The 25,418-nt window shown below is 48.2% G+C and overlaps 1 protein-coding gene across 3 annotated transcripts in view; it reads left to right on the top strand.

Annotated features, from left to right (window-relative positions):
- The window catches only part of LOC115112187 (SH2 domain-containing adapter protein F-like), a 137,939-nt gene that overhangs the window by 76,992 nt on the left and 35,529 nt on the right, over positions 1–25,418 (top strand). The window lies entirely within an intron of this gene.

The following is a 25,418-nucleotide window of genomic DNA, read 5'->3' as shown; positions in this document are numbered from 1 at the left end:
CTCTCGCTCTGTCTCGCTCCTTTGCTCTTTCGTTCTCGCTCCTTCGCTCTCGCTCCTCCTCTCTTGCTCCATTAATCTCGCTTTGTCGCGCTCTGTCTCGTTCCTTCGCTCTCTGTCTCTCTCCTTCGCGCTCCGTCTCGTTCCCTCGCTCTGTCTCGCTCCTTCGCTCTGTCTCGCTCCTTCGCTCTGTCTCGCTCCTTCGCTCTGTCTCGCTCTTTTTTTCTGTCTCGTTCCTTTTTTCTGTCTCGCTCCTTCGCGCTTTGTCTCGCTCCTTCGCGCTTTCTCGCTCATTCGCGCTTTGTCTCGCTCCTTCGCGCTTTCTCGCTCCTTCGCGCTTTCTCGCTCCTTCACTCTTTCGCTCTGTTTCGCTCCTTCGCTCTCTTGCTCTTTCACGCTTACTCTCGCTCTGTCTCGCTCTTTCGCTCTCGCTCCTTCGCTCGCTCCTTCGCTCTCGCTCTTTCGTGCTTACTCTCGCTCTGTCTCGCTCTTTTGCTCTCGCTCCTTCGCTCACTCCTCTCTCGCTCTGTCTCGCTCCTTAGCTCTGTCTCGCTCCTTAGCTCTGTCTCGCTCCTTAGCTCTGTCTCGCTCCTTAGGTCTGTCTCGCTCCTTAGCTCTGTCTCGCTCCTTAGCTCTGTCTCGCTCCTTAGCTCTGTCTCGCTCCTTCGCTCTGTCTCGCTCCTTCGCTCTCGCTCCTTTGCTCTCGCTCCTTTGCTCTCGCTCCTTTGCCCTCGCTCCTTTGCTCTCGCTCTTTCGCGCTTACTCTCGCTCTGTCTCGCTCCTTCGCTCTCGCTCCTTCGCTCCTTCACTCTCGCTCCTTCACTCTCGCTCCTTCGCTCTCGCTCCTCTCTCGCTCTGTCTCGCTCCTTCGCTCCTTCGCTCTCGCTCCTCTCTCGCTCTGTCTCGCTCCTTCACTCTCGCTCCTTCTCGCACCTTCGCACTTGCTCCTTCACTCTCACTCCTTCATTCTTGCGCCTTCGCTCTCTTGTGCTCTCGCTCCTTCGCTCTCGCTCTGTCTCGCTCCTTCGCTCTTGCTCTGTCTCGCTCCTTCGCTCTTGCTCTGTCTCGCTCCTTCGCTCTCGCTCTGTCTCGCTCCTTCGCTCCTTCGCTCTCGCTCCTCTCTCGCTCTGTCTCGCTCCTTCGCTCCTTCACTCTCGCTCCTTCTCGCACCTTCGCACTTGCTCCTTCACTCTCACTCCTTCATTCTTGCGCCTTCGCTCTCTTGTGCTCTCGCTCTCTTGTGCTCTCGCTCCTTCGCTCTCGCTCTGTCTCGCTCCTTCGCTCTTGCTCTGTCTCGCTCCTTCGCTCTTGCTATGTCTCGCTCCTTCGCTCTCGCTCTGTCTCGCTCCTTCGCTCTCGCTCTGTCTAGCTCCTTCGCTCTCGCTCCTTCGCTCTCGCTCCTTCGCTCTCGCTCTGCCTCGCTCCTTCGCTCTCGCGCTGTCTCGCTCCTTCGCTCTCGCTCCTTCGCTCTCGCTCCTTCTCTCTCGCTCTGTCTCGCTCCTTCGCTCTCGCTCTGTCTAGCTCCTTCGCTCTCGCTCCTTCGCTCTCGCTCTGCCTCGCTCCTTCGCTCTCGCGCTGTCTCGCTCCTTCGCTCTCGCTCCTTCGCTCTCGCTCCTTCGCTCTCGCTCCTTCTCTCTCGCTCTGTCTCGCTCCTTCGCTCTCGCTCTGTCTCGCTCCTTTGCTCTTTCGTTCTCGCTCCTTCGCTCTCGCTCCTCCTCTCTTGCTCCATTAATCTCGCTTTGTCGCGCTCTGTCTCGTTCCTTCGCTCTCTGTCTCTCTCCTTCGCGCTCCGTCTCGTTCCCTCGCTCTGTCTCGCTCCTTCGCTCTGTCTCGCTCCTTCGCTCTGTCTCGCTCCTTCGCTCTGTCTCGCTCTTTTTTTCTGTCTCGTTCCTTTTTTCTGTCTCGCTCCTTCGCGCTTTGTCTCGCTCCTTCGCGCTTTCTCGCTCATTCGCGCTTTGTCTCGCTCCTTCGCGCTTTCTCGCTCCTTCACTCTTTCGCTCTGTTTCGCTCCTTCGCTCTCTTGCTCTTTCACGCTTACTCTCGCTCTGTCTCGCTCTTTCGCTCTCGCTCCTTCGCTCGCTCCTTCGCTCTCGCTCTTTCGTGCTTACTCTCGCTCTGTCTCGCTCTTTTGCTCTCGCTCCTTCGCTCACTCCTCTCTCGCTCTGTCTCGCTCCTTAGCTCTGTCTCGCTCCTTAGCTCTGTCTCGCTCCTTAGCTCTGTCTCGCTCCTTAGGTCTGTCTCGCTCCTTAGCTCTGTCTCGCTCCTTAGCTCTGTCTCGCTCCTTAGCTCTGTCTCGCTCCTTCGCTCTGTCTCGCTCCTTCGCTCTCGCTCCTTTGCTCTCGCTCCTTTGCTCTCGCTCCTTTGCCCTCGCTCCTTTGCTCTCGCTCTTTCGCGCTTACTCTCGCTCTGTCTCGCTCCTTCGCTCTCGCTCCTTCGCTCCTTCACTCTCGCTCCTTCACTCTCGCTCCTTCGCTCCTTCGCTCTCGCTCCTCTCTCGCTCTGTCTCGCTCCTTCGCTCCTTCGCTCTCGCTCCTCTCTCGCTCTGTCTCGCTCCTTCGCTCCTTCACTCTCGCTCCTTCTCGCACCTTCGCACTTGCTCCTTCACTCTCACTCCTTCATTCTTGTGCCTTCGCTCTCTTGTGCTCTCGCTCCTTCGCTCTCTTGCGCTCTCGCTCCTTCGCTCTCTTGCTCTCTCGCTTCTTCGCTCTCGCTCTGTCTCGCTCCTTCGCTCTTGCTCTGTCTCGCTCCTTCGCTCTCGCTCCTTTGCTCTCGCTCCTTCGCTCCTTTGCCCTCGCTCCTTTGCTCTTGCTCTTTCGCGCTTACTCTCGCTCTGTCTCGCTCCTTCGCTCTCGCTCCTTCGCTCTCGCTCCTTCGCTGTCGCTCCTTCGCTCCTTCACTCTCGCTCCTTCACTCTCGCTCCTTCGCTCTCGCTCCTCTCTCGCTCTGTCTCGCTCCTTCGCTCTCGCTCCTTCGCTGTCGCTCCTTCGCTCCTTCACTCTCGCTCCTTCACTCTCGCTCCTTCGCTCTCGCTCCTCTCTCGCTCTGTCTCGCTCCTTCGCTCCTTCGCTCTCGCTCCTCTCTCGCTCTGTCTCGCTCCTTCGCTCCTTCACTCTCGCTCCTTCTCGCACCTTCGCACTTGCTCCTTCACTCTCACTCCTTCATTCTTGCGCCTTCGCTCTCTTGTGCTCTCGCTCCTTCGCTCTCTTGCGCTCTCGCTCCTTCGCTCTCTTGCTCTCTCGCTCCTTCGCTCTCGCTCTGTCTCGCTCCTTCGCTCTCGCTCTGTCTCGCTCCTTCGCTCTTGCTCTGTCTCGCTCCTTCGCTCTTGCTCTGTCTCGCTCCTTCGCTCTTGCTCTGTCTCGCTCCTTCGCTCTGCCTCGCTCCTTCGCTCTCGCGCTGTCTCGCTCCTTCGCTCTCGCTCCTTCGCTCTCGCTCCTTCGCTCTCGCTCCTTCGCTCTCGCTCTGTCTCGCTCCTTCGCTCTCGCTCTGTCTAGCTCCTTCGCTCTCGCTCCTTCGCTCTCGCTCCTTCGCTCTCGCTCTGCCTCGCTCCTTCGCTCTCGCTCCTTCGCTCTCGCTCCTTCGCTCTCGCTCCTTCGCTCTCGCTCTGCCTCGCTCCTTCGCTCTCGCGCTGTCTCGCTCCTTCGCTCTCGCTCCTTCTCTCTCGCTCTGTCTCGCTCCTTCGCTCTCGCTCCTTCGCTCTCGCTCTGCTTCGCTCCTTCGCTCTCGCTCTGTCTCGCTCCTTCGCTCTTGCGCTGTCTCGCTCCTTCGCTCTCGCTCCTTCGCTCTCGCTCCTTCGCTCTCGCTCTGTTTCACTCTCGCTCCTTCGCTCTCGCTCCTTCGCTCTCACTCTGTCTCGCTCCTTCGCTCTGTCTCGCTCCTTCGCTCTGTCTCGTCCTTCGCTCTGTCTCGCTCCTTCGCTCGGTTTCGCTCCTTCGCTCTGTCTCGCTCTCTCGCTCTGTCTCGCTCCTTCTTTCTGTCTCGCTCCTTCTTTCTGTCTCGCTCCTTCTTTCTGTCTCGCTCCTTTTTTCTGTCTCGCTCCTTTTTTCTGTCTCGCTCCTTTTTTCTGTCTCGCTCCTTCGCTCTGTCTCGCTCTGTCTCGCTCCTTCTTTCTGTCTCGCTCCTTTTTTCTGTCTCGCTCCTTCGCGCTTTCTCGCTCCTTCGCGCTTTCTCGCTCCTTCGCTCTTTCTCGCTCTTTCACTCTTTCGCTCTGTCTCGCTCCTATGCCCTCGCTCCTTTGCTCTCGCTCTTTTGCGCTTACTCTCGCTCTGTCTCGCTCCTTCGCTCCTTCACTCTCGCTCCTTCGCTCCTTCACTCTCGCTCCTTCACTCTCGCTCCTTCGCTCCTTCTCGCACCTTCGCACTTGCTCCTTCACTCTCACTCCTTCATTCTTGCTCCTTCGCTCTCTTGCGCTCTCGCTCCTTCGCTCTCTCGCTCCTTCGCTCTGTCTCGCTCCTTCGCTCTTGCTCTGTCTCGCTCCTTCGCTCTTGCTCTTGCTCTGTCTCGCTCCTTCGCTCTCGCTCTGCCTCGCTCCTTCGTTCTCGCTCCTTCGCTCTCGCGCTGTCTCGCTCTTTCGCTCTCGCTCTGTCTCGCTCCTTCGCTCTCGCTCTGTCTAGTTCCTTCACTCTCGCTCCTTCGCTCTCGCTCTCTCCTTTTCTCTCGCTCCGTTTCTCTCCCGTCCTTCTGTCTACTGGCACTGTCTCCATCAGTACAAATTGAATCTGGAGTGGAGACAAAACATGATTGTTCTTGTCTTTGTACAGTGACAGAACGGTTGTATTGAATCTGAAACAATTCTTAGAGCTGGATTGAGAAGGAAATGTAGCTAGACTCCTCCTTCTCTCAGTCATGAGACAACAGGATCTACTATGGTATGAAGGGCATTGCTTACCCTCTTGGGCCCACTCAATGAGGAAATAGTAAAAAGTAAAGTCATCTCTGTTATCTTATGATGCATAACTTCTTCTCGAGGAACGGCACATTTACTGTTTCTAATCAGCTTCATGACTCATCTTTTCAGGAAGCTGTGATGCGTCACCTCTTGGAAACAGTCAGGATGCCAAATTCCCCCATTGTCACAGGACAGTCCTTGATGGTGATAAATATGCCTTTCAGATCGAGCCACCCTCTTCGTTCAGAGTGATCAAATGCCTTTGCCTTTAATTGAATTGCCCTGTTTGCATTACATGTGAGTGTATCAGTGCTTCACCCAGAGGGGACGGCGGATTTTCAGTCTTCACTCTGCACAAATGGACCCTGAATAGCTATTGAATGTTATTAATGTGCAGGGGGACTCCAACCAGACAGCCATTCAGACCAGGCTCTTTTAACGGAACAAAAAACGCTTTATGCAGAGAGAATAGACCCCGACCTGAACCACACATCTTTTGATCCATGCTATTGTTCAGGAGAAGCACTGGCTGGTCAAATCATCAATACTTCCAGGGATATTTGCCACTCTCGTTCTTCCCTTTCATCTGTCCTGAGGCTTCATGTCTCAAATATTGCCTGGATAAAGGTCCGCCATCATTCAGCAGCTACGACTGTGTTTGCTGGGGCCACATCCTTTGCTGTGTGTCCACAGGAATTCAGACAACAGGAGAGGAAAATGTCATTACACAAGGAGCCTGATAATCAGATGGCACGGGCACTCTGCACCTCCTCTGAGATATTTAACGTCGATGGTACACTGTGTAAAAGTTTGAACCTGTTTCACAAAAAGTTTCTCTGTGCGTTCAAAGGTGCAAGAACCTTTTTCTTTGACAGGGGTTTTGTTGGAATACAGCGAGAGAATCTGAGTTGGGATTCATGAGAGTTTGGCTCCTCCCCTTCCTGACAGGAAACTGGGAGCTTCCTGTGTCTCAGCAGGAAGTGCAAGAAGTCAGTGGAGTCTTTCATCTACACACCCACAGGACTGGTAGCCCAGCCCACTCTACAGACACACACCACACACACCTAAACTGCACTCTAGTAAGCACATTCGTTGTCATACATGCTCGCCATGAATCAAAAGCACATGCTTCCTGGCACACAGAGCTTCATTTAACATTTACATTTAAGTCATTTAGCAGACGCTCTTATCCAGAGCGACTTACAAATTGGTGCGTTCACCTTAAGACATCCAGTGGAACAGCCACTTTACAATAGTGCATCTAAATCTTTTAAGGGGGGGGGGGTGAGAAGGATTACTTTATCCTATCCTAGGTATTCCTGAAAGAGGTGGGGTTCCTTAGTACTGCGTTCTGCTACTACTTGTATTTCTATCAAAAATAATTTCCTCTCCGCTACTTGAGGCCTTCTCGCAGTGAAATGTGGTTTATACATTTATGGAATGAGAGAACATAGTTTGGATTACATGGGTCAATAGTTAGAACCACAACTGTACATGCCACTCTTCTCTGATTAGGAACATTAGATATTTTGCCATCTCACCAGTATGGAATTCATTGCATCCCCCGAAGAAAATAAATGAATGAGAGAATATGAGTGAGGGAGGAAGGGCGACGTCAGGTAGAAGAATGTGTTAGTAAGCAGCTCTGAGCGGGGATGGGTCTTGTCAGCCCACCCCTGGGACACTGTGGGAGGAGAAATGGGGAGGGCGTGTGTGTGTGTGCACCAAGATTGAGCAAGTATGTGTGATTGCATGTGTGTTTGCCTTTCCAGCTGTGTGTGTGGTTGTAGTGGGGTTGTTTGACCGGGAGCTTGGCCAGCTGAGAATAGATGCCCAGACCTACTGGTGAGGAATCCAAAACACCCCCTCCATCTACCACTCCTCTCATTCACTGAATACCAGGCGAGTAGCAGATACAGCCTGCCTCTCTGAGGTCAGGACAACAGGGAAATGGCATGGTATTTTAGAACCCTCTAATGGAAGGGTTTATCATCTGAGGTGTGTGTGTGTGTGTGTGTGTGTGTGTGTGTGTGTGTGTGTGTGTGTGTGTGTGTGTGTGTGTGTGTGTGTGTGTGTGTATTTATGGTTAGTTTATTATGATATATGGTGTGTAGTATCATGGCATGTGGTATTCTGTTCATATCATGACGCAGGCAGTTTCAATCAAAATGTGCATTCCCTTACTCAACCACCGTACTCTCTCAACCTAAACTCTATTCATCCTGTCTTTCTTTTGGTTCTGCTTGTATCTACATTTTGTGAAAGGCAGTTTGGCACAGATGGAGACATTCCTGTTGAAGTGAAGGAGTGGGCCAAACCACATGCAGGATGATTGTACTGCTGCTACATGCAGTGTATACAGTGGGAGAGAGAGAGACCTGGTTGGGTACATAACTCCTGTCAGTTTACCATCTCTTTTCCCAAAGTCTTGTGATTAGTCTCTGCGCCATTGTTGACTGCAGTTCCAGTCCATTCCTGATCAGCTCCAACTACTGCTCTCCTCCCCGACTACTCTACATGTTCAGTCACAATGACAGGTTTACACCGCAATGAGACGATCGATTCTGATTCAGTTCGTAAGGTCAGCGTTCTCCGGAGAGTACTTTTTCTAACAGCTGCGTATATTTACCACAGTGACACATGCAGCGGCTGAGAGAGACCGGTTAGGGAAGTGTGTGTTACTGACAGAGTACAGAAGTAGGATGACTTCCAATGAGGTGAAGGGAAATACTGTTCACGAACAGAACGGGTCCTGACCCATGACGCTACCTAATCCTACAAATGAATGGCATCACTAACAACCTCCATGATGTCGTTGACGTTGCATCTCCACATCGACTGTGTCCCGTTCTTCCCATCTCCCTCTGTGTTTTTCCGCATTGTAAATAATGGATGGGATGGAGGTTATTCACTCAGCATCGTTCATGTTTATTGGGTTCCTGTTTTATTGGTTTGGGATTCCTTGGTCCTCTAAGGGGGCTGATGTTCCCGACACCCTGTGACTCAGAACTCCTGATGGTAATGGATGTGGCTGATGTTAATGAGGGTGCCGAGTGACACTGCCTTTCCAAAAACAACGGGCCAGCAGAGCAGAACAGAGTCGACCCGACCTATATGGCCCATACTTTCACTAGTGGTGCTTTTGGGGGAGCTGGGAATGGCTGAGCTCTCCATGCCAAGCTCCAGCCTGCTGGTGTAGTGTGGAGGACAAAGCCCACGTGGCAGCCATGGTGCCCAACTAGCTAGGCAGAGAGGCATTGTAAAATACACAAGCATGGGGTTTAACAGCCTGGCAGGCAGGCCTGTCATAATACTATAGCTTCTGCACTCTGATAGCTCATTATTACAGCCTTGGTAGGATTTATATGATACTAGAATAAAGTTATGCTTTTTGACATGAGATCCTATCACACAATGGATTCAATTTTTTTTTTGCTAAGGCTCAGCTCCGCGATTCACAGTGCCTTTGTGAATGTAAACCTGCTCTGCTTTACATAGCCTCTATTAATGTAATTCATAGGAAATGTGGGTGTGAATGTCTGACTATAGTTCTGTGGTGTTAGAGCAGGAATCTCATCTATCTTAATAGAGGAAATGAAGAGTAAGATCCTATTTCCAAGCAGAGCTATGACTTTCTGGGCTGCTGAATTAAATATGCTAATGCTAACCACTTTTTCATTTGGGGCTCAGATTGGCATGGCGGTGACGAGAATTGACTTGACCCTGGTCACAGAGGAATAAGACAAATCTTTATCTATAATCCCTGTCATTTGGGCTGTACAGTACTCAAGCCCATCAATCAACTACCTCTGGACTGCTCCTGCACTTATAATGTATATTGAACTATACAAACATGCATTATGTCACACCAACTACAACAGTATAGTGAAGGGTTAGGTCTAGCCTATACTATTTCCTTGGGTAAAAGTCAAGTTAAATGTTCATATTTACGTAGGACTTGCCTTGTATTTGTTGGTTGATGTCTTTTGTTTACAAGAAGAGCCCATTCTGTGCATAGAGAACCCTCGGGAGCGATTTAGCATTTTGTTTACAAGAAGAGCCCATTCTGTACATAGAGAACCCTCGGGAGCGATTTAGCATTTTGTTTACAAGAAGAGCCCATTCTGTGCATAGAGAACCCTCGGGAGCGATTTAGCATTTTGTTTACAAGAAGAGCCCATTCTGTACATAGAGAACCCTCGGGAGCGATTTAGCATTTTGTTTACAAGAAGAGCCCATTCTGTGCATAGAGAACCCTCGGGAGCGATTTAGCATTTTGTTTACAAGAAGAGCCCATTCTGTGCATAGAGAACCCTCGGGAGCGATTTAGCATTTTGTTTACAAGAAGAGCCCATTCTGTGCATAGAGAACCCTCGGGAGCGATTTAGCATTTTGTTTACAAGAAGAGCCCATTCTGTACATAGAGAACCCTCGGGAGCGATTTAGCATTTTGTTTACAAGAAGAGCCCATTCTGTGCATAGAGAACCCTCGGGAGCGATTTAGCATTTTGTTTACAAGAAGAGCCCATTCTGTGCATAGAGAACCCTCGGGAGCGATTTAGCATTTTGTTTACAAGAAGAGCCCATTCTGTGCATAGAGAACCCTCGGGAGCGATTTAGCATTTTGTTTACAAGAAGAGCCCATTCTGTGCATAGAGAACCCTCGGGAGCGATTTAGCATTTTGTTTACAAGAAGAGCCCATTCTGTGCATAGAGAACCCTCGGGAGCGATTTAGCATTTTGTTTACAAGAAGAGCCCATTCTGTGCATAGAGAACCCTCGGGAGCGATTTAGCATTTTGTTTACAAGAAGAGCCCATTCTGTGCATAGAGAACCCTCGGGAGCGATTTAGCATTTTGTTTACAAGAAGAGCCCATTCTGTGCATAGAGAACCCTCGGGAGCGATTTAGCATTTTGTTTACAAGAAGAGCCCATTCTGTGCATAGAGAACCCTCGGGAGCGATTTAGCATTTTGTTTACAAGAAGAGCCCATTCTGTGCATAGAGAACCCTCGGGAGCGATTTAGCATTTTGTTTACAAGAAGAGCCCATTCTGTACATAGAGAACCCTCGGGAGCGATTTAGCATTTTGTTTACAAGAAGAGCCCATTCTGTACATAGAGAACCCTCGGGAGCGATTTAGCATTTTGTTTACAAGAAGAGCCCATTCTGTGCATAGAGAACCCTCGGGAGCGATTTAGCATTTTGTTTACAAGAAGAGCCCATTCTGTGCATAGAGAACCCTCGGGAGCGATTTAGCATTTTGTTTACAAGAAGAGCCCATTCTGTGCATAGAGAACCTCGGGAGCGATTTAGCATTTTGTTTACAAGAAGAGCCCATTCTGTACATAGAGAACCCTCGGGAGCGATTTAGCATTTTGTTTACAAGAAGAGCCCATTCTGTGCATAGAGAACCCTCGGGAGCGATTTAGCATTTTGTTTACAAGAAGAGCCCATTCTGTACATAGAGAACCCTCGGGAGCGATTTAGCATTTTGTTTACAAGAAGAGCCCATTCTGTACATAGAGAACCCTCGGGAGCGATTTAGCATTTTGTTTACAAGAAGAGCCCATTCTGTGCATAGAGAACCCTCGGGAGCGATTTAGCATTTTGTTTACAAGAAGAGCCCATTCTGTGCATAGAGAACCCTCGGGAGCGATTTAGCATTTTGTTTACAAGAAGAGCCCATTCTGTGCATAGAGAACCCTCGGGAGCGATTTAGCATTTTGTTTACAAGAAGAGCCCATTCTGTGCATAGAGAACCCTCGGGAGCGATTTAGCATTTTGTTTACAAGAAGAGCCCATTCTGTGCATAGAGAACCCTCGGGAGCGATTTAGCATTTTGTTTACACTCCTTGACTTTTGCTTTGTGTTTTACTCATTAAGGGAAATGAGCTCTCTTTTTATGTTCTCATTCCGACAATATGCAAATAGCGTGAATATGTAAGTGGAAGAAGGAAGGCGGTTCATCTGGGGGTAGGCATCCTTTATGAACTTGACTAACATGTTGTTGGTTCTTTTTGAATTCAGTTGTAGTCTACCGTCACTTCTCAATCACCATTCCCAAGCTGATTTACAAACAAACTGAGTCACTGTGTTCTGGTCTCTCACCAAGGAGAACAATAACAAACATCTTATTAATTCATGAGTGACTGTCAGGAGTCCTGAATTGCTTTCACTACTTTTCAAAAGAAAAAACATTCCTCCTTTTAATTGTTTTTGTTTGGTTTGCTCCTCAGGAGGGAGTTGCACAACAGTAACTGATTAATTAATTTTCCCCACGCAATCTAAAAGCCCTAAAGCTCTCTGATTTATTATCAACATCAGTCAGTGACGATTTTCTTGTAGCTTCTTATCCTCTGTGATTACAATGTCTTTATCTTACTTGGGTGGCATCATTTGGTTTATGCTGGGACCACTCTTATCTGCCTTCTATAATTGTCTGAGTGTTTGGTGGTACAAATGTACCAGACCCGTGAATCACCTGTGTACTGTAGTCCTGGTTGAGACTTTATCCTCTGTCAAGTGCAATCAGGCTGGGCTGAGATGAGTAGCTGGGCCCTGGCTCCCCCATCCTCCCCCCAGGCCTGATCTAATGGGAGCAGAAGGGGACAACACCACCTCCACCACCACTGGGTCCAGATAAAAGACAGGCCCTTGTCGGCCGCCAAAATAACATGGAGAGGCATTTGACTGGCAGCAATTTATCTATCATTTATAAAGATGAAGGTGGTATGGTCCACTGTTGATGGAGAGGTACCAAAGCTATAATCTAGAACAGACCGATACAGAACCCTAGGAATAGTATCAGGGGTTATCTGTGAGTCTACGGTAATGTTTTGTTTAATACCGGGAAGGGCAAAGGAGATCACATCATGATGGAAACACAGCAAGAAGCTTACCGTGGTTATCCACCTCCACAGTATTTAAATGACCTGCTGAAGGTCGACTCAGCCTAGAGTGAGGTCATTGGCTGAATGGCTGGCTGTGTAACTATTTGTATTGTCAGAGAACTCTGTTAATCCATGTTCCCCTGAGGGCGTCCATGTCCTGTATCAATCTACAGGGGAAGTATTGGTAAACAGGTCTCACTGTTGACTTGTTGTTTACTAAGAGCCTTTTCCAATAAATGGGAGGGATCAATACCATGCATTGTGTTGACCAGTGTTTATATCTGCCTCCAGGGTTCTGCTGCTCCTGTTTTCTGGTTCATTATGGGCCTAAATGTTGAAGTGGGCTGTGTTCAGTAGGTAAAATGGAAGAAAAAGCTCTGAAACTAACAGAAATGCTCTTTCGTTTTCTGTTACGAACATTAAAACATTTTGCTACGGTGTGGCCTAATGAGCAAGACACTGGTGTTGCTTTTCTGATTTGTTACAATTCGGTTCTAATGTTGTTGTGGACAATGAGTGTGATAGCATGAGAAAAAGCATTCAGAAATGGCATGAATGGAGGCGTGGCAGTGGTCTATTTTCATCTCATGTGGTGTGTATGCGCCATTATATCTGAGGTACCTAATTATTACAGCTGACTGGAGGTCAGTGTTGTTCTGTTGTCACGAGAAAGGTGGTGGTGTGGTTCCGTTCCTCCTGTTGCCACGGGTACTAGCAGCGGGTGTGTGATTGTGAGAGTGTAAAGAGTGGCAGCGCTTCTACACTGAGAGACAGGCAGCCTGAGGAGGACAACACTGTCAATCTCTGTCTGTCCGCTCGCCACAGTACCGAGGTGATGAAGCTTAATCTCCCACAGATTTCTCCACTGCTCCCTGCTTTGTTGTGCTGGAGGCAGAGATTATCGGATTAACGTGCAATAAGGAGAAAGATATTTAATTTGCCAATTGCTAAAGAATAGCCATTTCCTGGCAACAGCCAGAGACCAGGATAGAGAGAGAGAGAATCCCATTTAGAGTCCAGCTGGGGTTTGGGTTCATTTGGCTATGAACGATGCAGATGATTGTCAAAGGAAGTCGTTAGAGATTGGGGCTAGAAGAGACCTCTTCCTCACCCACCCACTCTTTCTCTTTTTGGGGGGAGTGGCTGACGGTCTGCTGCTGGAGACCCGGCCATCACCACTAATGGGCTGTTGACCCCCAGCAGGGGGCGGCGGGAGGGGCAGGTCGAGTGGCTATTCATCACAGCAATGTCCACGTGTCATCATCCGGCTTCTCCTCCTCTGGCTGATCCCAGGGAAAGATTAGCAAGCAAAACCACATCTGGCCTTCACACTGCTCTTAGCCAATGGCTACTCCTCTGCTACTCTCCTCTACTCTGCTCCCTTGTCCCACCCCAGCCTTCTCACTGGAGCTGAACTCTGGGTGCACTCTCCTCTAATCCTGAGCCAGTCTTATCTCAGCTCAGGAACAATAGACACACAGAGAGAGCAGCAGGCAGCCCCTGCAGCTATTCAGAATGGAGAATTTTACAAAATGACACCAGCTACTGTAGAGCCCAAAGTGTGGTGTCAGGCAGGCTGCCTCAGTGCTCAGACTGGTTGTCACTGACTCTATAAATCCTAGTTTCTCAATCCCTGTAAACCCGCCTGGCATCAAAATGTAATCCATTTTTGATGTGGATGAGGCAAGTAAAATCAACAGCAATGAACCCAATGAAAACAAGTCAGGGTACCACAGTACATGCTACTGTTTTGTCCATAGCGTGATGAACAGTACAGTCTATCTGGCGGTTGTATGCCTGCGGGTGTGTATGTCATGTAGCCAGAAGCCAATTTTTTTTGTTGAGCGGCTGGTCGGGGACCCGAAAATAATTACAAATCATTTGTAGACTGCAAATTGACCATAATAATCCCAAACAGATATAATATTTGAATAAAACATAATCATATCAAACTGCTTACATTTGTATGCGATCATATGTGTCTCTCTATGCATGGGAATACTTGAACAAATTTCCTAAATTAAATTCACTTGGAGTTGAATTCCTGGTGTTTATTCTTTTATGTCCAACAAGGGTAGCTTAGTGGTTAGAGCGTTGGACTAGTAACCGGAAGGTTGCAAGTTCGAATCCCCCAGCTGACAAGGTACAAATCTGTCGTTCTGCCCCTGAACAGGCAGTTAACCCACTGTTCCTATGCCGTCATTGAAAATAAGAATTTGTTCTTAACTGACTTGCCTAGTTAAATAAAGGTAAAATAAAAAAATAAAAAAGTGTTTTAATCATTTGCTCAGAATACATGAGGGGGGGTGAAACCACGACCCGTAGGACACCAGTAGGGGAGCCCTGATGTAGGTAGACTAAACAGGGCACCTTTCCAAGCCCAGGATCCCATCCATCTCATGTTAATGAGCCTTCACCACAGTCCTAACGAGCTGTAGTCGCTGCTGTGCCCCGTGTAGCAATCAATGCTGCTGTCTGTGCTGTGGCCGGAGACTGGACAGTCATTTGCATAAAGGGGGCAAGGGACAGACTGTTAAACAGGCCATGGAGGCATCAGTAGATCAGTTCTGTTCTGTTGTCTTCCCCACCATGCAGCTCGGTACTTCTGACATTCACCATCCCATGCTTAACCCCAGATTGAGCTAATTACTGATTTGGTGCCATTGTTTCGTAATAAGACTAACAATCCTTTCATTGTAATTGGACGCTTCATTTTGGCTTGTCTGTATTGTGTTGGGGATTTGACCTGAGGGTGGTTTCTGTTGCTGCTGGATGGATTGTGATGTTATGATTTTCGATGAGAAACAGTGCAGCAGATTACAGCAGTGTGTTACGTTGGACAGTCAGTGCTGTGTGAACCCTCCTGGGTTTTATTTGTCTTCTGATGTATTTGGTGAATTAACAGTTTGAGGGTACACAACAGTCTATAAATACAAATAAAGGTTCCTTAGGGATTACAAATGGCTGTTTTCATGCCTTTGTAGGATGATATAGTATGTCTTGTACTTTTAGGATATGAAAGAAACTTCACTTTTACCTCAGTAAGCACTCCGTTGTATGCGCTGGGAGAGATGTTTTGTCTTTGGGCCAACTTAGAGAGACAGTAGCCTGATATTGCTTTAAAAACCGAAGTAATTCCGCATTTGTTTTCATCAGTGTGGTGTTGAGCCTTCAGGTGACGGCTGCTCATGTACTGGTGGAACACCGTGAGTCCTTCACTGTTTTTCTCTTTCTCTCCAACTCGGTCTCTCTTTCTCTCATCCCCCCCTCTGTCATTTTCTTCTCTGTGTACATCTCCAGGCCAGTGAATCCATATGCATGTCAGTGCGTTCAGGGAGAAGACATCTCCTCCTCAACATCTCTTACCTTCCCCCTGGCCGGCCTGGGAAGCAGAAAAATAAACACACGTACACACTCGCAAAAAAAGAGAGGGTATTATCTGTGACTGCCTGTGCCATTCTTCATTTAACCCACATTCAAATGACCGTGTTATGATTCGTTTTCCCCACCAGCACCCTATAAGGATCATGGTATGATACCAGCTGTGGTTAAGCCAAAGGTTCATTATAGGCATAATGTGTCATCATCCTGAATGCCTATATCCTATCTGTGAGTAAACAGTTGACTCTAGCTAAGCAGTTCTCTGTCCAAAACTGTCATTGCCAAGTGAAGATTTCATAATATTCCGGCTGAAACACGAATGGCCATGGCTTCCAGTTGCAGCAAGGCATGTTTACAAGGAAGCCAACAGCACAACGAAAGAGCAGCAAGACCCAAAATACTCACTCCTCTCCAGGCCAATAATGAACAGGACGCTTGATTCAAACTGCCTCCAGCCTTCCCAAAAGTATGTCTGAGGCGCTGGCAGGGGCTGGTAGATTGGCACAGTTTGAGTGAGGAGCAGAGGGAGGATGGACAGCATGGCTGCTTTTGTTCCTTCTGCAGGAGGCAGATAAAGGAGACACACTAGCTGAGTGGTAGATGGACAGAGACACACTAGCTGAGTGGTAGACGGACAGAGACACACTGGTAGACTGACAGAGACACACTAGCTGAGTGGTAGACGGACAGAGACACACTGCTGAGTGGTAGACGGACAGAGACACACTAGCTGAGTGGTAGACACACACACTGGCTGAGTGGTAGACGGACAGAGACACACTAGCTGAGTGGTAGACGGACAGAGACACACTGGCTGAGTGGTACAGAGACACACTAGCTGACAGAGACACACTAGGCTGCTGAGTGGTAGACGGACAGAGACACACTGGCTGAGTGGTAGACGGACAGAGACACACTGGCTGAGTGGTAGACGGACAGAGACACACTGGCTGAGTGGTAGACGGACAGAGACACACTGGCTGAGTGGTAGACGGACAGGCTGAGTGGTAGACACACTGGCTGAGTGGTAGACTGACAGAGACACACTGGCTGAGTGGTAGACGGACAGAGACACACTGGCTGAGTGGTAGACGGACAGAGACACACTGGCTGAGTGGTAGACGGACAGAGACACACTGGCTGAGTGGTAGACGGACAGAGACACACTGGCTGAGTGGTAGACGGACAGAGACACACTGGCTGAGTGGTAGACGGACAGAGACACACTGGCTGAGTGGTAGACACAGAGACACACTGGCTGAGTGGTAGACGGACAGAGACACACTGGCTGAGTGGTAGACGGACAGAGACACACTGGCTGAGTGGTAGACGGACAGAGACACACTGGCTGAGTGGTAGACGGACAGAGACACACTGGCTGAGTGGTAGACGGACAGAGACACACTGGCTGAGTGGTAGACGGACAGAGACACACTGGCTGAGTGGTAGACGGACAGAGACACACTGGCTGAGCGGACAGAGACACACTGGCTGAGTGGTAGACGGACAGAGACACACTGGCTGAGTGGTAGACAGAGACAGAGACACACTGGCTGAGTGGTAGACTGGCTGAGTGGTAGACGGACAGAGACACACTGGCTGAGTGGTAGACGGACAGAGACACACTGGCTGAGTGGTAGACGGACAGAGACACACTGGCTGAGTGGTAGACGGACAGAGACACACTGGCTGAGTGGTAGACGGACAGAGACACACTGGCTGAGTGGTAGACGGACAGAGACACACTAGCTGAGTGGTAGACGGACAGAGACACACTAGCTGAGTGGTAGACGGACAGAGACACACTAGCTGAGTGGTAGACGGACAGAGACACACTAGCTGAGTGGTAGACGGACAGAGACACACTAGCTGAGTGGTAGACGGACAGAGACACACTAGCTGAGTGGTAGACGGACAGAGACACACATATTGACTGGTAGACGGACAGAGACACACACACACACACATCATTGACTGAAAGAGACACACACACACACACACACACATCATTGACTGAAAGACCGACACACACACACACACACACACACACAACATTGACTGATAGACCGACAGAGACACACACACACACACACACATTGACTGATAGACCGACAGAGACACACACACACACGTTGACTGATAGACCGACAGTGACACACACACACACACGTTGAATGATAGACCGACAGAGAGACACACATACACATTGCCGGAAAGACCGGCCGAGACACACACATTGACTGGCAGATGAACACACACACACACACATTGACTGAAATAACGACAGAGACACACACATTGACTGAAGTAACGACAGAGATGCACACACATTGCATGAAAGACCGACAGACACACACCCACACACACACATTGACTGAAAGACCGACGGACACACACACACACACATTGACTGAAAGACCGACAGAGACATACACGCATCCACATTGACTGATACAGAGACACACACATTGACTGGTAGACCGACAGAGACACACACACACACACATTGACTGGTAGACCGACCGACCGACACACACACACACACACACACACACACACACACACACACATTGACTGAAAGACAGACAGAGAGACACACATACACATTGCCGGAAAGACTGGCCGAGACACACACATTGAGTGGCAGATGAACACACACGCACACACATTGACTGAAATAACGACAGAGATGCACACACATTGCATGAAAGACCGACAGACACACACCCACATTGACTGATACAGAGACACACACATTGCCGGGAAGACCGACAGACACACACACACACACATTGACTGGTAGACCGACCGACACACACACACACACACACACACACACACACACACACACATTGACTGAAAGACCGACAGAGACACACACGCACCCACATTGACTGATAGACCGACAGGCACCGATGGAGCAGTGACTCGCAGCTTATCGATTTCAGAAGCTTTTCAGACTGTTTCCAAATTTGTAATCAAGAAGAAAATAAATATTGAAATATTGAATATATTTCTGCTTCTCTGAGAGACAGGAACAAAGATGCATGGTAATTTCCCCCCTGTTCTTTTTCTTTTGTAGACTGCTACATTTTCGACTCCAATTCCACTCTTTCTTTTGTACTGATTACATGTCTAGCAAGTGTTCCTATTGTATCCCAAGGGCAGTGAAGTGTAGAGAAGTGACCACCTACATAAAGAGATCCTTTAAAACCGAGAGGGGCTGGCTACAGAGGTCACACTTCTTCACACAATATGATATGGAATATTATGTAGTTGGCTGTTGCAAGTTGATTGAAGTTCAAGTCGTGCTCATTTGTGACATGTCTGATTTCGCTGAGCACAATGAAAAGCAGCCTTGTGGAGAGATTCTTAGAGATATGAGCTGGTCCAGCTGCTTCTCCTGTCATTACCTCCACCCCTCCAACTCCACCCCTCGAATGCGATAGTAGACATTATAAACTGGGTGGTCAAGCCCTGAATGCTGATTTGACTGACAGGTATATCAGACCGTATGACAAAGACAATGTATAATTTGCAGTAATTCCACATCATGAGAGATATATGAAATTATAGTCAAATTGGTATAACATTATAAGCGTTGTAATGCATTGCCTCTTCAACTGAACCATTGTACCCCCCCTGCCCATGTTCCCTCCATATCATTCCAGTCTCAGGTTCCATTCCATCCAGACTGACTCCATTATGTGCCTATTCTCTATGGGGTCTGGGGAACAAAAGGCAGTGAGACCTCCTAGCACAGCCCTGCTCACAGCAGTGTCGACATGGGTCAGGGAGCATACACCTCCAATTGTCAGCCAGCTCTCAGCCTGACACACAATACCTCTGGGTGACACACAGATAACTCAAAGCCCTCGGTGCCACTGCCGGCACTTGATAGTCCGCTACTCTGCTCCGCATTCACAGCTAGGCCACGTCAATGTGAAAAACTGAAATGAAACGGGGTAGAAAATCCGCTGGCTACGGTTAGATAGAGACACGTCTTGGCACGGGAGCTTTGTTAATCAACCTCTCTCTCGCTGTCTCTTTGTCACTAAACAAGCTCGACTGAATGCTTTGTTTACAGGTGGCCAGTCTTCAATGGCCTTCCTTCGCATTCATAAGCAGCTGAACGCCAAGACTTGACTGAAGTAATGGCTTGTTGGGAAGAGAAAGCCGTTTCCTTCCAGCTCCATACGTCTTGCTTTAAAACAACCGGAGTTGGCTACAATATGTCTGTTTCTCTGGTACCACTTTCATCCTGACTAGCCTCTTCAATGGGGGACAGCAGAATCTTGCTTAGTGAAGACTGTCTGCTGACCTAACAATACTCATCCCCATGCATACTGAATAGTATCTGCTTGCTCTGGAATATCAGACGATTAAAGCAATGAACACACTGTGCAATGTAACTAGTGGGGGTAGTACAGCATACATCCTAGTCTAGGCGATGTACTATCAGACTTCTTTATGGATGATTCTTTGGAGGAGCCAAAATACTAAATCCTTGAAGCATGGTTACTTCCACTCCATTGTTTTCCAGGGGTGTAAAGTCAATCACATTTAATCCCTCACTTGTGCAGAGAAATCCCCTCAATTGAGTCCAGATAGACTGTTATAGACTGTGCCCTTCCAAGCACTTCATAGCAGTAAATCCTCTCTGGAGCTATAGGAGTGGGCGGTCCAGGCAGTAGTCAGCCAATAGTCACCCAGAGATTATTGGCTGTTTGCTCTTTCCTTTTTTATGTGATGATATGATGCCCTGGTTCTTTGAGAAAAAGATGCTGAGGTAGCTAGCTTTCTAAAAATCCTCTCCTGTCTAATGTTTTCACGGCCTCAGGTTGGAGAGAGAGTGGAGGGAAGGGGGTGGGGGTGCGGTGGGGAGGTGATGGGTCAGGTCTCCTGGTTGCCAGGCTGGTTTAAGATAATAGCTTTGATTTAATCCAGAGCAGCGTCCCCGCTCCCACAAGCTCCCACCCGTTCCCCACGTACAGCCATGCTAATATGCCCAGAGGGTTCCTCCTTCAGTAAATTGAAGAGGAGCCTCCTTGGATTTATGGTGAGCAATATCTTGATCTCTTTCCAATAGAATGAATCCCTTTATTTCACGAACCAGAGACGATAGAGAAAGGAAGGAAGATTCTGCTATCTCACCCTCCACCCTCTCTCCCTCTCGCTCCATATGTCACTGGCTCTGAACCCGAGTTGAGACATTTAACCAACCTTTGACCTTAGCATTTAGTTGTCTGTGCAGTCAGCAGTGCATGGTTATTAATCTCCCTGAGTTAGATGTGTCCTCTGTTCTCCTTAGTGAGTTCGCTACACAGCAACTTGTCGTCTAGTCAGTCTACTACTGGGTGAATGTAGGGTGTCAAAGGTCAATTCTGGACTACCTAGTAGTGAGAGTGGTCTCAGACCGACAGAAGGAGGTCAGGAGGAAGTGCCATCTGGAGTGGAACTCTCACATCCAGGGAGGAGAAGGGGAGTGGGGGTGTGGTGGGTGACCCCTGACCCTGAGCGGAGGCAGTGATGTCAGAGGGCAGAGGTAGCTATGCTCCAGCTGTGTAACAACTTGTAGCTCTGTTCCACCATCAAGCTAATCACGGTAATATAAACAGACAGATGTTACCCCTCCCAGCTCACAAAGCATGCCTCAACAAGGATGAAGGGAGGGGGGAAGATGGAAAGAAGGAAGGCGAGAAGGAGGTGGGAGGGATGCAGTCCTGCTGGGAAAGCACTGAGGCAACATGTCAGAAGGCTCCTGCTGGTTTCCGCAGCCCCCCTCCCAACCCCACACAGAGTAGTCGTAAGCCTTGTTCATGGGCCTGGTGGGGAGTCTTAATACCCCTTTGGCAGTTTATCCACGGCAGCACGCTCCCAATTAAAGGGTCCTTCAAGCAAGATTTACTCCCCACCAAACCCCTAAACATTACACTCCCCCATCCTCCCTCAGTCCTCCGGCAGCCACCTCTCCTTCCCACTTTTCTCCTTCCTCCCTTTCCTTTCCTTTCTATCGCTGTTGATTCTTCTGGCAGGAGGTGGGCACTCATCGCTCTAGCATCTCACAATGCCAAGACTTTTAACTGTGAGATCAAAGAGGGTGAGAGTTTGCCTAGCGCACGATTACATTGGAGATTTCTGGCAACCCCCACAGGGTAGCTCCATTAGGCTCCGTGCTACTCTCATTTTTCCGCAAGAGCTCCCCTGGGCTGCAAGGCAATTATGCAGTGGTGTGGCATAGTATTTCATTCTCCTCACATTGCGTTACTCTATGATGGAGTTTGCTGCTAACAGCTTCATATGGCCCAGGAGGAAGGGAGCTGGTTGCTAACGTCGTCCTGCTACTGGAAAGACATGGAGATGGGATGAGAGAGGGTGTAAGAGAGAGGAGGGAGACTTCTCAAGGGCATGATGGGCTGCTCTCTTTACTTACTGGATAGGTGGGAACATTATTCAGCACTGCATAGAATTTGCATTTATACCCTGCCTTATGTCATTCATAAATGTCTCAGAGAGCGAGGGAAAGTTACAGAGAGGAATGGAGAATGTCGAGAGTAATGGAGTGGCGCTAAGAGGGTGAGGGTGAAGGAGGGATATATAGGTGAGAAGATGGGGAAGGGCGTGCTCCTGTCGTTCTGTTCCGTGGTGTGTGGTGCCCCAGGCGAGGCTGTTTATAGCTTTGGTGATGATGACGCCGCTCTGCAGACAGCCAGCCAGTCAGTCAGGCAGGCTACGCCGTGCACAGTCACAGGTGCTCAGGCCCCCAGGCTTCTCTCCTCTCTCTTCCTCTCCAAACGCTGTCAGCTCATCATCAGCTAGAGCAGGCTTTCATCACACCCAGCTCCCAACATGCACACAGGAGGCCCTGCTACACCTCCTATAGCTCTAAATCTGGAGCTACTGCTACTCAGTATGGGTCATAGTCTGAGACTAGAGCTTTGACATTATGAAGCCAGAGGGTGATCAACATACACAGACACCTATTAGGGCTGGGCGGTATACTGTATTTTACTATATATTGATGCATGGACCGGTTTGGGTTTTTAGTTTACCTTCTATAACAGTATTTTAAGGAAACTGAAAAGATTTAGCATGGGTCCTCAGATCCTCAAAAGGTTCTACAGCTGCACCATCGAGAGCATCCTGACTGGTTGCATCACTGCCTGGTATGGCAACTGCTCGGCCTCTGACCGCAAGGCAATACAGAGGGTAGTGCGAATGGCCCAGTACATCACTGGGGCCAAGCTTCCTGCCATCCAGGACCTCTATACCAGGCGATGTCAGAGGAAGGCCCTGCAAATTGTCAAAGACTCCAGCCACCCTATTCATAGACTGTTCTCTCTGCTACCACACAGCAAGCGGTACCGGAAAGCCAAGTCTAGTTCCAAGAGGCTTCTAAACAGCTTCTACCCCCAAGCCATAAGACTCCTGAACATTTAGTCAAATGGCTACCCAGACTATTCACATTGCCACTCTCTGTTGTCATCGATGTATAGTCACTTTAATTAACTCTACCTACATGTACATACTACCTCAACTAACAGGTGCCCCCACACATTGACTCTGTACCGGCACCCCCCTATATATTGTTATTTTTTTACTGCTCCTCTTTAATTACTTTAGTTACTTTTCTCTTATTCGTATACATCTTTTTTTGAAACTGCACTGTCGGTTAGGGGCTCGTAAGTAAACATTTCACTGTAAGGTCTACTACACCTGTTGTATTTGGCGCATGTGACTAATCAAATTTGATTTGAATGTTTGGTTTGTTAAATGTGATACGCCAGTGTGTAACGTCCATTTGAATAGTTTACTCTTCTACTTGGGTCATCCATCTCTGCACTCTCAACGCCGCGTTCCACGCACACCTAGTACCACCCCGCCACTCAAGGAGCGGTTTTGTTGTTATTTGACCACAATACTTTCGTTCAGTCTGCATGGTCAATGCTGCACATGCAACAATGTTGTTTCCAATTGGTCTGCATGGTCAATGCTGCACATGCAACCATGTTGTTTCCAATTGGTCTGCATGGTCAATGCTGCACATGCAACCATGTTGTTTCCAATTGGTCTGCATGGTCAATGCTGCACATGCAACAATGTTGTTTCCAATTGGTCTGCATGGTCAATGCTGCACATGCAACAATGTTGTTTCCAATTGGTCTGCATGGTCAATGCTGCACATGCAACAATGTTGTTTCCAATTGGTCTGCATGGTCAATGCTGCACATGCAACCATGTTGTTTCCAATTGGTCTGCATGGTCAATGCTGCACATGCAACAATGTTGTTTCCAATTGGTCTGCATGGTCAATGCTGCACATGCAACAATGTTGTTTCCAATTGGTCTGCATGGTCAATGCTGCACATGCAACCATGTTGTTTCCAATTGGTCTGCATGGTCAATGCTGCACATGCAACAATGTTGTTTCCAATTGCTCTGCATGGTCAATGCTGCACATGCAACCATGTTGTTTCCAATTGGTCTGCATGGTCAATGCTGCACATGCAACCATGTTGTTTCCAATTGGTCTGCATGGTCAATGCTGCACATGCAACAATGTTGTTTCCAATTGCTCTGCATGGTCAATGCTGCACATGCAACCATGTTGTTTCCAATTGGTCTGCATGGTCAATGCTGCACATGCAACCATGTTGTTTCCAATTGGTCTGCATGGTCAATGCTGCACATGCAACAATGTTGTTTCCAATTGGTCTGCATGGTCAATGCTGCACATGCAACAATGTTGTTTCCAATTGGTCTGCATGGTCAATGCTGCACATGCAACTATGTTGTTTCCAATTGGTCTGCATGGTCAATGCTGCACATGCAACAATGTTTCCAATTGCTCTGCATGGTCAATGCTGCACATGCAACAATGTTGTTTCCAATTGGTCTGCATGGTCAATGCTGCACATGCAACCATGTTGTTTCCAATTGGTCTGCATGGTCAATGCTGCACATGCAACCATGTTGTTTCCAATTGGTCTGCATGGTCAATGCTGCACATGCAACCATGTTGTTTCCAATTGGTCTGCATGGTCAATGCTGCACATGCAACAATGTTGTTTCCAATTGGTCTGCATGGTCAATGCTGCACATGCAACCATGTTGTTTCCAATTGGTCTGCATGGTCAATGCTGCACATGCAACAATGTTGTTTCCAATTGGTCTGCATGGTCAATGCTGCACATGCAACCATGTTGTTTCCAATTGGTCTGCATGGTCAATGCTGCACATGCAACCATGTTGTTTCCAATTGCTCTGCATGGTCAATGCTGCACATGCAACCATGTTGTTTCCAATTGGTCTGCATGGTCAATGCTGCACATGCAACCATGTTGTTTCCAATTGGTCTGCATGGTCAATGCTGCACATGCAACCATGTTGTTTCCAATTGGTCTGCATGGTCAATGCTGCACATGCAACCATGTTGTTTCCAATAGGATCTTAATATAAATCCACAAGCGTTTTATAATTACAATATTAGTTTGTATTTTCATAGCAAGTTAATTAAGCTAAATCGTGTTAGCCACTAATGCTAATCTCTAGTTAGCTGGGTAGTACTGAGTCTGAGCAAATGTAGCTAGCTAATACAGCCTGATACAAGTGCTGGTGGAGGCCTAAATCCATCATGTTGTTTGTGCAACAGTATCTTCTAAATCAAAGAGGAATAGGCGAAGCATGAATATGTTGGCTACATGAATAAAGATTGAATGTAGCCAAAGATTCCAGGGTCCCCTAGGAAACACTGACCATCACTTTGGTTCCTATCCGGTCACAATAACTCGTCCATGGCATTTTCATTCGTTGTCATGTCAAACAACACTGTATTCAAAGTGGCCACAATTATTTATTCTAACTATAGAATTACAATAAACATTTCCATGATTCCAAAAGTTCACCCAAGTGTTTTGATCTAAATTGCAATTGCAACATTTGGTTAAAAATAAGGCCTAGTATTTTTGCCCATATCGTGGCAGTGTGGAAATGATCTCAAATGAGTGCAGGAAATGCAGGAAATTATTTTAGGTTGAAGTTGAATTGAAAAGAATAAAAGTCAGAATGGAGACAGACCCATTGAAATAATGTAGAATATATGTGTTACCTCCCTAAGGTCATGCACTACTCATAAAGAACATGTTCAACTTTTCTTCATCGAAAACAGAAAATACCATCAAAATGTTTTGAAAAATACCATATGATATGATACATGGATACATGGCCATATCACCCAGCCCTAATACTTCTAGACCTGCCTCC

This window comes from Oncorhynchus nerka, linkage group LG27 (genome assembly GCF_034236695.1).
Source record: "Oncorhynchus nerka isolate Pitt River linkage group LG27, Oner_Uvic_2.0, whole genome shotgun sequence".
Lineage (NCBI taxonomy): Eukaryota > Metazoa > Chordata > Actinopteri > Salmoniformes > Salmonidae > Oncorhynchus > Oncorhynchus nerka.
The sequence above is the reverse complement of the archived record's forward strand: the minus strand, read 5'-3'. Positions and strand labels throughout refer to the sequence as shown.